The sequence below is a fragment of the Carlito syrichta genome, unplaced genomic scaffold (assembly GCF_000164805.1).
Source record: "Carlito syrichta isolate Samal-C Ts95f unplaced genomic scaffold, Tarsius_syrichta-2.0.1 Scaffold301888, whole genome shotgun sequence".
Classification (NCBI taxonomy): domain Eukaryota; kingdom Metazoa; phylum Chordata; class Mammalia; order Primates; family Tarsiidae; genus Carlito; species Carlito syrichta.
Window position 1 is genome coordinate 145,898 of NW_007245984.1, and position 13,620 is coordinate 159,517.

A 13,620-nucleotide genomic window follows, 5' to 3' on the forward strand; every position below is an offset into this window, starting at 1 on the left:
TCCAGTCTGGGTGACAGAGTGAGACTCCAACTCAAAAAAAAAAAAAATCAAAACATATTTTAATAAACCTGTGTTCCTCTTGCTGATTTTTTAATTTTTTTTGAGTTGGAGTCTCACTCTTGTCACCCAAGCTGGAGTGCAGTGGCACGCTCCCGGCCATCGCAGCCTCGACCCGCTGGGCTCAGGTGATCTTTCCGCCTCAGCCTTCCGAGTAGCTGGAATTACAGGAGTGTGCCACCCTGCCCAGCTAATTTTTATTTATTTATTGTAGAGATGAGTTCTCACTATGTTGCCCAGGTGCAGGCCACCACGCCCTGCTAATTTTTTGATTTATTGTAGAGATGAAAAGGAGGTCTCACCAGGTTGCCCAGGCTGGTTTCAAACTCTGGACTCAGATAATCCTCTTCCCACCGCCTCCCAAAGTGCTGAGATTACAGGCGTGAGCCCCTGCGCCCGCCAGCATTGATTTTTTTAAAATACCATTTTAATAGAGACTGTTACAGAAATCTAGGAGAAAAAGGAGTAGTTACTACAGAGATGGCAGGATCATGAAGAACTTTTATGATACTTTAAATTTAGCTGTTACTGCTCAATATGTTTTAAACCGACTGAATCGGTGGGAGTTTTAGGTCCAGGAAGAAGAAGATGGAGGATGATTCATGTTCAGTCATGCTGTATAGGTTCAAGATGCTGCAGAGTTCGTTGGATGGTCGGGCGGAGATTAGTGAGGACTGTAGCAGTCATGGCAGGCTTCTTGGAGGTGGTGATGTCCCAGGTCGACATGGGAGGATCAGTGCCTTTCCCAGAGGACGAGTTCCTTTATGTTTCATTTACACAACAACATGCATGCACGTACAAACACACAGCTGTGAGCTCCAAATGCACCCACCAGGTGCTCAGGAAATAAAGAATACATTCCTGGGCTGAGCGTGGTGGCTCATACTGGTAATACTAGCATTTGGGGAGGCAGAGGCGAAAAGATTGCCTGAGCCCAGGGTTTGAGATCAGCCTGGGCAGCCTGGTAAGATCTCATCTTCATCTCCACAATAGATCAAAAAATTAGCAGGGCGTGGTGGGGTAGGCCTGTAGTTCCAGCTACTCGGAAGGCTGAGGCAGAAGGATCGCCGGAGCCCAGCAGGTCAAGGTTGCGGTGGCCGTGAGCGTAACACTGCACTCCAGCCTGGGCGACAGGGTGAGACTCCGACTCAAAAAAATTAATTAATTAAATTAATTTTTTTATAGAGATGGGGTCTCACCGTGTTGCCCAGGCTGGTCTCAAACTCCTGGGCTCAAGCAGTTCTCCTACCTCGACTTCCCAGAGTGCTGGGATTATAGGCATGAGCCACCATGCCTAGCCCCAGAAACTTGAAATGGTTTGGCTCAGATGAGGGCTGGTGGCTCCTAGCAAGATGAGAGAAAAGGACATAGACCCCTCTCACAAAGATTTTTCTGCCTTTCAAAGAATAAGAGCCATAGTTGCCCTTCTGAAACTTTTTCTTGGAAGTCTGGATGGCACGCTCTGCTGTGGTATGAAATGGTTTCATTTTAAGCAACGAACAGTCTGTGTGTCTTGAGGGTTTGTTAAATCTTTTATGACTTGGGCTGTTTATATGGCAGACGAATAGATTTCTGTGAATCTTAACTCATTGTTTTTTGGAAAAGGGTCTTAACATGGTGTCTTGCTTTATGTTTACCATGTAGCAGGATAGGAAACATATCTTTTATTTATTTATTTTTTTGAGTTGGAGTCTCACTCAGTCGCCCAGACTGGAGTGCAGTGGCCGCTCCCGGCCACTGCAGCCTCGACCCGCTGGGCTCCGGCGATCCTTCCGCCTCAGCCTTTCGAGTAGCCGGAATTACAGGCATGCGCTACCATGCCCAGCTGATTTTATTTGATTTATTGTAGAGATGAGGTCTCACTGCCCAGGCGGGTCTCGAACCCTCAGGCTCAGGCAATCCACTCACCTCAGCCTCCCAAGGCGTGGGATTACAGGCTGAGCCACCGAGCCCGGCTTTTTATTTTATTTTACTTTATTTTTAAATCAGAGTCTCACTCTGTCACCCAGCCTGGAGTGCAGTGGCACACTCACAGCCACCACAGCCTCGGCCTGCTGGGCTCAGGCGATCCTTCCACCTCAGTCTTCCAAGTAGCTAGAACCACAGGCATGCACCACCAAGCCTAATTTTTTGATTTATTGTAGGGACGGGATCGCGCCAAGTTGCCTAGGCTGGTCTCGAACCCCTGGGCTCAGGCACTCCTCTCGCCTCAGCCTCCCAAAGTGTTGGGATTACAGGCATGAGCCACTGTGTCCGGCTGGGAAACATGTCTTAACAGCTGGCACCGGGCTCCCAGTTTGAGCATGAAATGTCTTTGTTGAGGACAATAGCTTTACAGGTCATTTGGAATGGTCAGTGAGACCCTGAGAGGGGAGAGAACAGGAGGGGAAATGAGATGGCGAGACTGTGTTGGAAGCAATCAAGAAGGCGGGCGGGAAGGAAGAGAGCTGGGATGCCCGAGAGAGGAGAGAGGAAAGGAGAGAGAACACGAGATCCATCTTGTGCTACGTGGCCCAGGCTGGTCTTCAATTTCCAGGCTTAAGTGATCCTCCTGCCTCAGTCTCCCAAAATGCTAGGATTACAGGTGTGAGCCACCACACCCTGTCCAATTGTTTTAAATTTGCACTTTTTTGTACGGTCAACTCTCCATTGTTTGACTCTTGACAACATAGGATTAAACAAAGCCTGGAACCAGGTGGGCTGAGACAGAGACCTCCAGTTTCTCCCCCAAACCTCTTCCCCCTTCTGGCACAATGATGGTATTCCAGCTGGGCATACCATCGCCCTGGGAAAGACCCCCGTTCCGGGTTCTGTGGCTGCCAATATGGCCAGGTGACCACATTGCCTTCCGAAAGGAGGCCGGAAGCAACATGCACAGTCATGTCCTTAGGAAAGCCTCGGTCTCCCTTTCTGCCTCATCTTCCCTTCTGATGGACTGTTTGTGGACATGATTCAGCCTGGCCTTGACCATGCTGATGAGGGCATAGCCACTGCTGGGGCTGGCAGAGCAACCAAGGAGAAGTAGCTGTGGTTTGAGTGACCACAGGGAGCAGAGCTTCCACCCAGCCCGGACCGCTGACCTCTGGGTAGGAGAGAGAGACAGAGACGGAGAGAGAGAGAGAGAGACAGAAAGCCACAGTGGCTTGTTGAGAGGAGTTGTCATGTCAGCAGCTTTGCCTAAATCCCAACTAACCCACTGTCAGAAGTCAACATGGAGCTTTTGAAAACTGTAAGTAAATCTTTTTTTTTTTTGAGTTTGAGTCTCACTCTGTCACCCAGGCTAGAGTGCAGTGTCATGCTCACGGCCACCACAGCCACAACCTGCTGGGCTCAGGCGATACTTCTGCCTCAGCCTTCCAAATAGCTGAAACTACAGGTGTGTGCTACCGCGCCCGGCTAATTTTTTGATTTTTTGTAGAGATGAGGCCTCGCCAAGTTGCCCAGGCTGGCCTCGAACCCATGAGTTTAGGCAATCCTCTCACCTTGGCCTCTCAAAGTGCTGGGATTATAGGTGTGAGCCACTGTGCCTGGCCTATAAGTAAATCTTAATCAAGTTTCATTTTTGGAGTTGGAGTCTCACTAAGTCGCCCAGGCTGGAGTGCAGTGGCATGCTCACGGCTCATCACAGCCTCGAATTCCTGGGCTCAGGTGATCCTTCTGCTTCAGCCTCCCGAGGAGCTGGGACTACAGGCGCACTCTACCATGCCAGCTAATTTTTTGATTTTTTTGTAGAGAGCGATCCTCCCGCTTTGGCCTCCCAAAGTGCTGGGATTACAGGCATGAGCCACCACGCTTGGCCCAATTTTTAAAAATTTGTACTTTTTTGAATGATCAACCTCTATCTTTTGACTCTTGGCAAAATCTGTTACAAACATGCAGCAAAAGTCTTGGTGGAAATCGCGTAAAGAAGCTGCTTCTGTAGATGGGCTGACAGAGCACAGCCCAGGAAGAACCACAGTGGGATAGGCCGTTCATGGGAATCATTCTACAGCAGCTCCAAGTTCCACGTTCCCATGACAACGGGAGCTCACTGGGAATCACAGACATCTTATGGAGGGCCTGGACTCTGCACAGGACTGTTGTCCTGGCCAGGCACAGTGGTTCGTACCTGTCATCCCAGGGGAGGCGAGAGGATTGCCTGAGCCCAGGGGTCCGAGACCAGCCTGGGTGACTTGGCAGGACCTTTGTCTCTACAATAAATCAAAAAATTAGTTGGGCGTGGCAGTGCATCCCTGTGGTTCCAGCTACCTGGAACGCTGAGGCGGAAGGATCGCCTGAGCCCAGCAGATTGAGGCTGCAGTGGCCGTGAGCGTGCCACTGCATTCCAGCCTGGGCAACAGAGTGAGACTCCAACTCAAAAAGAAAAAACAAAAAAGAACAGATGTCCCAAGGGACCCTGGACAAAACAGAGGACTTGGCCCTTGTTGGGAGCCAACATCTATAGCTACATGGCTGAGGCCTGTAAAGGCCCATCTGGAAGATCGCCTCTGACATAGGATATCAGTTATACCTATAATATTGGCGTGTGATTAGTGACCAGTGTGCATACATGGCAGTAAAACTTATAAGGAAATCTCAATACACCTGATGGAAAGTGCATAGCAGAATTATTTCTCTCTGTCTTTCTAAGTTTTACTTCTTTCTAGATATTTTTTAACTTCTATTTCCTGGTAGACTGGTTAGTCAGCTTTGGAAAGCTGTTTCCCCTAGGGCTAAGATTAGAAACTAAATTACCATGATAGTTTTGTCGCCGTGCCCCTAGCCAGGTAGATAGCCAGGTAGAACGTTTTCTTTTGTTTCGTTAATTAATTACCGAAACTCTGTCTGCTTCAGCCCGTGGCTGCCATCTTGGCAACCCTGCATTTCCTTGTTCAAGAGTGTAACAGCTACTATTTGATTTTTAGAGTAGACTTGTTAGGATAAAATATATACATATACACTCATAGTTGCATAAATTTATGCTTGCTGTTTTGTTTCCTTTTGCTACATTATTCAAATATAATAGTTACTATAAGATTTATAAAAGAATTAATGATGAGGTATTAGCTTAATAGGATATAGCATAGTATTAAAAGTCAATCATTAGATTATATAAAAATTAAAGTTTAGACATATGAAACTCATATGAATTATAGTAAAGTTTGGTAGTTTAAGAATAAGTTTTAACTGAGTTATAAGGCATTACGTTAAATCATAATAAGTTAATAGTATAGCTAACAGTTAAGTCATTTAAGTAAGCTTATAGATTGTAGTATAGTGTTAAGCTGATAATATTAATCATTAAAAATATTGGGAGTCAGTGAACTTGGATTGAACCTAGAGTTAACTTAGAAAGTTTTTGTATTAATCAGGGTTTAGAACAAAGAGTATAATATGAATGATATATTGAACATTATGGAAAACACTTTGAACAATCTGTATTGAAATTGTGCACCTGTGACCTTAATGTGGGTTTTGTGAAGCACAACAGGCATCATGGAGTTCGAATTGTCTGCTTGGAGCTTGCGGGTCTCGTGGTGGTCTTGTGATGCATACTTTGTAAAGCACGATATGCATGGAATCTGTACGCCCCCAGCAAGTGATTATCACACTGCTGGAGGGTATAGAAAATGGTATATAAGTTGGAAGGAGTCCGAATAAAATTTGGCTTCAGTCCTGATCAGACTGTTCCCAGAAGAACTGCCTCCGAGTAGTCTCTTCTCACCGTCCAGATTCTCTGGTGCGGGTCCTAACCCACCCTTGGTCAGTGCTGGTCACCAACAGGCCCTAGAAGGCAGGAATGGGAAATCGTGCTTGGAGCTTGCTCTGATTCTAGAGTGGAACTGTGGAGCTCCAGTTACAGCTATGTAACTTCAGGGAAGTCACCCAAACTCTAAGCCTCAGTGTTCTTATCTGCATATTGGGTATGATACTAATATCTACTTTAGAGTGCCGTCATAGAGAAATCAGAGGACGAATGCAAACTATACGGGAAGCACTTGGCAGAGCCCTGACATATGATACTGAAGGGATTTGCCTTTATGATTGAAGATAGCCTTAGCCAATTTCATCATCATGTTAATACGAAACTCAGTGATTCAAGGCTTAGATAAAGATCACCAGTGTACAGACTCCTTTGGCAAGGTCACGTGCTGAGGTGTTTCTTCTTTGGCCCAAGGAAAGGGTGGGGAGGAGGGTTTCACTCCAGCACGTGACTTGTGTGGGACAAGGACCCGGAACTCCACTGGGTAGATGAGAAAACAGAGACATTGGGAAATGTCTCTGTCTATCTGAGCTGCTGCAGCAAATTATCCCAGACCAGATGGCTTGTAAACAACAGAAGTGTCTTTCTCGCAGTTCTGGGGGCTGGGAAGTCCAAGATCAAGGCGCTGGCAGACTCAGGGTCTGCTGAGGCCTCCCTGGCAGCTGTCTTCTCAATCTCACCCCACATGGCAGAAGGGATGGGGGCGTCTCTCTGGGCCTCTTTTATCAGTGCATTCATCCCATCATGGAGGCAGGGCCTTACCTCCTGAAGGCTCCACCACCTAATACCATCATCTGGGATTTCAGTGCCTTTTTTTTTGAGCTAGGGTTTTTATTTTGCAGGCTAGAGTGCAGTGACATGATGACAGCTCACTGCAGCCTCAACCTCCTGGGCTCAGGTGATCCTTCCTCCTAAGCCTCCTGAGTAGCTGGGACTACAGGTGCATATCACTACAACCAGCTAATTTTTAAATTTGTTTGTAGAGATGAGGTCTCACTATGTTCCCCAAACTGGTCTCAAACTCCTCAGCACAAGGGATCTTCCCACCACAGTCTCCCATGTAGCTGAAATTACAGGTGTGTGTCACCGTGCTCAGGTAAGTTTTAAAAATTTTTTTGTAGAGTTAGGGGTCTCACTATGTTGCCCAGGTTGGTCTCAAACTCCTCAGCACAAGTGATCTTCCCATCACAGACTTCCGAGTAGCTGAAACTGCAGCTGTGTGTCACTGTACCCGGGTAAGTTTTTAAAAATTTTTGTAGAGCTAGGATATCACTATATTGCCCAGATTGGTCTTGAACTCCTCAGCACAAGTGATCTTCCCACCACAGCCTCCCAAGTAGCTGGAACTGCAGGTGTGTGTCACTGTGCCCCGGTAAGTTTTTAAAAATGTTTTAAAGAGTTGGAGGTCTCACTATGTTGCCCAGGCTGGTCTTGAACTCCTGGTCTCAAGCAATCCTCATGCCTCAGCCTCCTACAGTGCTGGGATTACAGGTATGAGCCACCAAGTCCAGCTGAAATCTTTTTAGATACATAAAAGAAATACGGAGGATTATAAAAGAAACTGGATGTAATGAAATAGTTGCCCAAATATTATATTTGTTTTTGTTTTTGTTTTTGTTTTTGAGTTGGAGTCTCACTCTGTCGCCCAGACTGGAGTGCAGTGGCTGCTCCCGGCCACCGCAGCCTCGACCTGCTGGGCTCCGGCGATCCTTCCGCCTCAGCCTTCCGAGTAACTGGAACTACAGGCGCGCGCTACCACACCCGGCTCATTTTGATTTATTGTAGAGATGAGGTCTCGCCAAGTTGCCCAGACGGGTCTCGAACCCACGGGCTCGGGCAATCCACTCACCTCAGCCTCCCAAAGTGCTGGGATTACAGGCTGAGCCACCAAGTCCGGCTTGCCCAAATATTTTTAAATTGTGATACAGTAACATGCATATTTCTGTATTATGCATTAAATAACAAGATCCAGCAATAGGCCTGAAAACTACTGAGCTTCATCTTAGTGATTAGCAGAAACGATCTCTCAAGATGTCTGGAAACTATAGCGTGGGACAGGTCTCAAGTCCATTTCACCCTCCTGTGGCTTGTTATCTGCATTGACAGCAGAAGAGAGTGCTAAATTTCAGTTCGGGGTTAGTGAAACAAAGATGCAAATTTTTTTCTATGCCAGTTCACAGGGCCCATATTCCAGCAGCAGACCCAGGGGGTCCTCAGGATTAAACACAGAGCAAAAAGCAGAAAACCAGATGGACACAGGGGCATACCTCCTGGTCGGGGTAGGCTGCTAAGAAACAGGGTAATTCCAGGTTGTGCTGTGTTGTTGAAGGACAATAAGCCAAATAATTCCAGATGATAAGGGGTCATTTAAATAAAATAAAGCTATCAAAGCCTGGACAGCATAGTGAGACCCTATCTCTACAAAAATAAAAATAAATCAGCCAAGTGTGAAAACACCTTTGTAGTCGGGAGACTGAGGTGGGAGGACTGCTTGAGCCCAGAAGGTCAAGGATGCAGTGAGCTGTGATTGTGCCACTGCACTCCAGCCTAGGTGACAGAGTGAGACCTGACTCAAAAAAAAAAGAAAAAAAGAAAAAAAGAAAAAGAAAATATCCCCAAATGATGATAACTTAAATATGTATGTTATTATATAACGATTTTAAATATTTGGGAAATTATTTCAATACATTTGGTTTCTTTTCTTTCTTTCTTTTTTGAGTTGGAGTCTCAATCTGTCGCTCAGGCTGGAGTGCAGTGGGATGGCCACTGCAACCTTGATCTGCTGGGCTCAGGAGATCCTTCCGCCTCGTCCTTCCAAATAGCTGAACTATAGGTGCGTGCCACCATGCCTGGCTAATTTTTTGATTTATTGTAGAGACGAGGTTTCACCAAGATGCCCAGGAAGGTTGCGAGCCCCTCAAGGTAATCCTCTCGCCTCAGCCTCCCAAAGTGCTGAAACGACAGACTTGAGCCCCTGCACCTGGCTGGTCTCTTTTCTAATCCTCTGTATTTATTTTATGTGTTTAAAAACCCTGAGCCTGAGCAAGGATCCATAGGTCTCCCCAGGCTGCCAGGAGTAACCCGTGTGGTTGAGTAGGATGATCAGAAAAGGCCTCCCAGAGCCAGACACGGTGGCTCATGCCTGTCATCCCAGCACTTTGGGAGGCCAAGGCGAGAGGATTGCCTGAGCTCAGGGGTTCCAGACCAGCCCAGGCAACTTGGCAAGACCTCGTTTCTACAGCAAATAAAAAAAACAAGTAGCTGGGTGTGGTGGCATTCACCTGTAGTCCAAGGTACTTGGAAGACTGAGATGGAAAGATCACCTGAGCCCAGCAGGTCGTGATTGTGACGACTGTGCTCCAGCCTGGGTGACAGAATGAGACTGATGCAATAAAAAAGGTCCCCTCTGCTGGGTGTGGTGGCTCACACCTGTCGTCACAACAATTTGGGAAGCAGAGGTGAGAGGATTACCTGGATCCAGAGCTTTGAGACCAGCCTGGGCAACTTGGCAAGACCTTGTCTCTACAATAAATTCAAACATTAGCCAGGCATGGTGGCTCGTGCTTGTAGTTCCAGCTACTTGGAAGGCTGAGGTGAAAGGATAGCCTGAGCCTAGCAGGTCGAGGCTGGGGTGGCCGTGAGCCTGCCACTGCACTCCTGCCTGGGCAACAGAGTGAAACTCTGACTCAAAATTTTAAAAGGCCCCCAGGAGGTAACCCCTGCTGAAACCCAAAGGCAGACAATGCGCCAGTCCCATGACAAGCCAAGGAAGAATGGCACAGAGAGAGGGGACAGCATAAGACAGGCCCTGCTGTGGCATGGGCCAGGTACCAAGGAGGTGCAGCCACTATACTGTGCGGGAGACAAGTCAGAGAAGCAGGCACAGGGGCATCCTAAAAGCAAGCCAAGGATGTCCCTGAGTTCCTTCTGACCTTGGAAAATTAGGACGATGTTGGCCATGGCCTCCTGGGGTTGTGCACGAGCCCTCGAGATCATGTGAATGAAAAGGCCTGGTAAGCCCCTACCCCTGGGGGCTCCCATCACCCTCACAGTTGTCCTATGTCAGGTTATGTCATCTACTTAAGATCACATGTGCGCAACATGACCAACCTAGAATTCAGGCTAAGCCACCTGGCATCAATGCCCTTCCAGACCGCCACCCTCTTCTGGCGCTTTTCTCTTGTCTCTGGATAAAGCATAAACTATTTCTTTTTCTTTTCTTTCTTTCTTTTTTTTTTTTAGGTGGAGTCTTACTCTGTCAACCCAGACTGGAGTGCAGTGGCCGCTCCCGGCCACCGCAGCCCCGACCTGCTGGGCTCTGGCGATCCTTCTGTCTCAGCCTTTCAAGTAGCCGGAATTACAGGTATGCCTATCACGCCCAACATTTTTTCATTTATTGTAGAGATGAGGTCTCGCTGCCCAGGCGGGTCTCGAACCCGCGGGCTAAGGCAATCCACTCACCTCAGCCTCCCAAAGGCGTGGGATTACAAGCTGAGCCACTGAGCCCGGCTTTAGATTTATTTTTTTATTTTTATTTTTTTTGAGTTGGAGTCTCACTCTGTTGCCCAGACTGGAGTGCAGTGGTATGCTCCCGGTCGCAGCCTCAACCTGCTGGGCTCCGGCGATCCTTCCACCTCAGCCTTCCAAGTAGCTGGAACTACAGGCACGCACTACCATGCCCAGCTAATTTTTGATTTATTGTAGAAATGAGGTCTCACCAAGTTGTCCAGGCAGGTCTCGAACCCAGGGGCTCAGGCAATCCACTCACCTCAGCCACCCAAAGTGTGGGGTTACAGGCTGAGCCACCGAGCCTGGCCAACTCAAGATTTTTCACTCAAGTCATCTGACATCACGCACTTGACTTCCATGGTCATGGCCTATTGGCCATAGCATGAGTCTCGATCCTCCCAGTGACAATTATACCAAGTTTACTTTGGGTCCCAAATCTATTTGGCACATGAGGCGATGTGGGGGACGTCGTGTCATGGAGACTCTCACACGTACTGTAAAGTGATCACAGACACCTCCATGAGTGGAAAACGGGATCGGCCTCCAGCACAGGGTGGGTCCTGTGGACACACAGCTCTTGCTGACTCATCTGTGCTTCCGGCACCAGGCAGCACGGTGGCTTCCTCCTTTGATGTGACCTCTCTCTCCAGCTGGTCTCGTCAAACTGCAGGAGAGAAGAGGATTTCTTCCCTTGGACTAAATTCCTATTCGTCTCACTGCAGCCCCCAGAGAGGAGGGCATGATCTCGCCAGCTCAGGTGGTAAGGAAGACAGGCCTTGCCCATCTGTATGGCCTGACAATGTGCTGCTCACATTGACAGATGGAAAATGTGGGAGGAAGTGGATGGTCCCCTCAAGCTATGTTCACAACACGATGGGCACTGAGCCCTGCTGAGGAAGAATAGACACGAGGAGGTAAGAGCCTCAGTCGAAGGAGGCTGGGTGCCATGGCTCACAACTGTAATCCTGGCACTTTGGGAGCCTGAGGCAGAAGGATCGCTTGAGTCTGGAAGTTTGAGACCAGACTGAGCAACATAGCAAGACCTTGTCTCTACATGGGGGAAGAAAAGTTAACCAGGTGTGGTGTTGTGCACCTGCCGGAGTCCAGCTCCAGCTGCGTTCAGGGTACCCCAAAGGTGGAGACGGCATCAGTGATTGGGGGGAAGAAGAAAGAGAGAGAGAGAAAGAAAGAGACTGGACTCCAGTCTAGTGCAGAAGTGATGTGTGTTATTGGGAATTACAACAGGTCTTTTATACACAAAGTCAGATGTGGGAGGGGCGTCCCCCACCCACCAGAAGCTTAATCCATGAAAACTTAATCAATGATTGCCTTTAAACCCTTTTCATATGATAATCTTAAAATCTCATAACAAAGGATAACCTAATCTGTGACTGACTTATTCTATAAACCTTTTTCGTCCTAAGATGATTGATTTATGCCAATCTATAGAAGCTTAAGTATTTACTTGACAAATGAAAGTGGCCCATCCCAGAATGTTTGGACTGTGGCCCAGTCCAAAGTTCACAGTGGGCTACCTGCAAGTAACCCAGCCGCATTCTTTCAACAAAATGGCTGTCTTCTAGAACTGTATTCTACAATTTACACCTTCAATAAATCCTAAGATCATGACCCAGAAGCCTATGACCAATACTAAAGCTCTTAGATGTGATACGAGTTTAAATTATAAGTTATGTGAAAGCCAAAACTGCAGTTTTTGGAAGAATGGGAGCAATGAGCTTCTAAAGTTAGCTTGTGTTCGTCCCGGTCTCAGAGTTTTTATGTTTTGAGCTCACAGCTTAATCTGGTTAGTGCTGAGTAGAAAGGGGGAGGAAATGGGGTCAATAGCTCCCGAACGCATCCTAGTGGTCTCAGGGTCAACGGCCCTTCCTGATCCCTAACGCTCAGTGGGCCTCCATGGCTGGCTCCCAACACTTTAACCAACCTCCTCCCCCACCAAGGATAGCACCTACTAAAGTCATGTGAATAAGACCCACAAAACACTTTGCTAACACACTGAGGAAAAATAAAAATTTAGCTAATGTTTTTGGACCTTTTGTTATTTTAGATTTGTATCAAATTGTACAATCACCGCTGTGATTACGCTGGCAAATTTAAAAATGTCATCACTATTTCATTTTTAAATAACCAAATAGAAAATTCCTCAGGTCTTGCTAATAATGACATGATACAATTACCAGTAAGTAAAAGTTTATGTAGAAAATAAAAAATTCTTAAAAGATCACTTATTTTCTATATACTCAAAATTTTTCCAAAATGATGAAATATAAATAACACCCCGCTCACCTTTTCTGAAGAACATTATTTTTCTGTCCTTCCTTTCTAACATATATTTTATGTGACAATTCTCTCCAGCCAGTGTCCCCTTCTCTTCTGTGAGGTCTTGCAGCTGTATGTGTTTTTGATGACAAAGTGTCTAAGATTATTGCTCTTAGATGAACAATTACATTTAATATATTACTTTCAAGATATTCGCTTTTTTATTAGTTGTAAAAAACAAACATGAGAACTCTTTGCCACAATTATTTTGTTGCCAGTTCACTAGATACCACTGTTATGGTCTGAATGATAGTGTCACCCAAAATTCATATATTGAAATCAAATCCCTAATAAAATTTCATTTAGAGGTGAGGCTTTTAAGAGATGATTAGGTCATGATTGCAAGTGCTCATGAATGGGATTAGTTCCCCTATTAAAAAGGCCCAAAGAAAGTCATTCATCCCTTCCATCATGTGAGGACACAGGGAGAAGGCATCACCTATGAAGCAGAGAGCAAGCACTTACCAGACACAATCTGTTGGTGCCCTGACCTTGAACTTCTCAGCCTCTGCAACCATAAGATACATTTCTAGATATTAGGCACTCAGTCTAGGTACTTAGTGATAGCAGCCAGAATGAACTAACACAAGCACTATGATTAAACTTTCTCTGGATCATTAAAAACACCTTAATATGTAAGCATATGGAAAAGTCGGGGTTAGAACTACCCATGTGTCCCAGAAGTTAACTCCTTAGATATCTATCCTGATCATTTTGGAAAGGGATACATGAAATACCTCTTAGTCAGTCATCTTAAGGTGGAAAAAGAATATACAGTGCTTAGCACAACATACTAAAATTAAATAAGATTACACAGTGCTCTGGTAGATCATGTTTATAGAATTGTTCATAGAAGTATTGCTCATAACGGATCACACTGGAAACCACCCAAATGTCTACCAGCAAATGAATGTGTAAACAAAACTGGTATATTTACATGGAATACTATTTATCCATTAAAAGGAATGAACTAC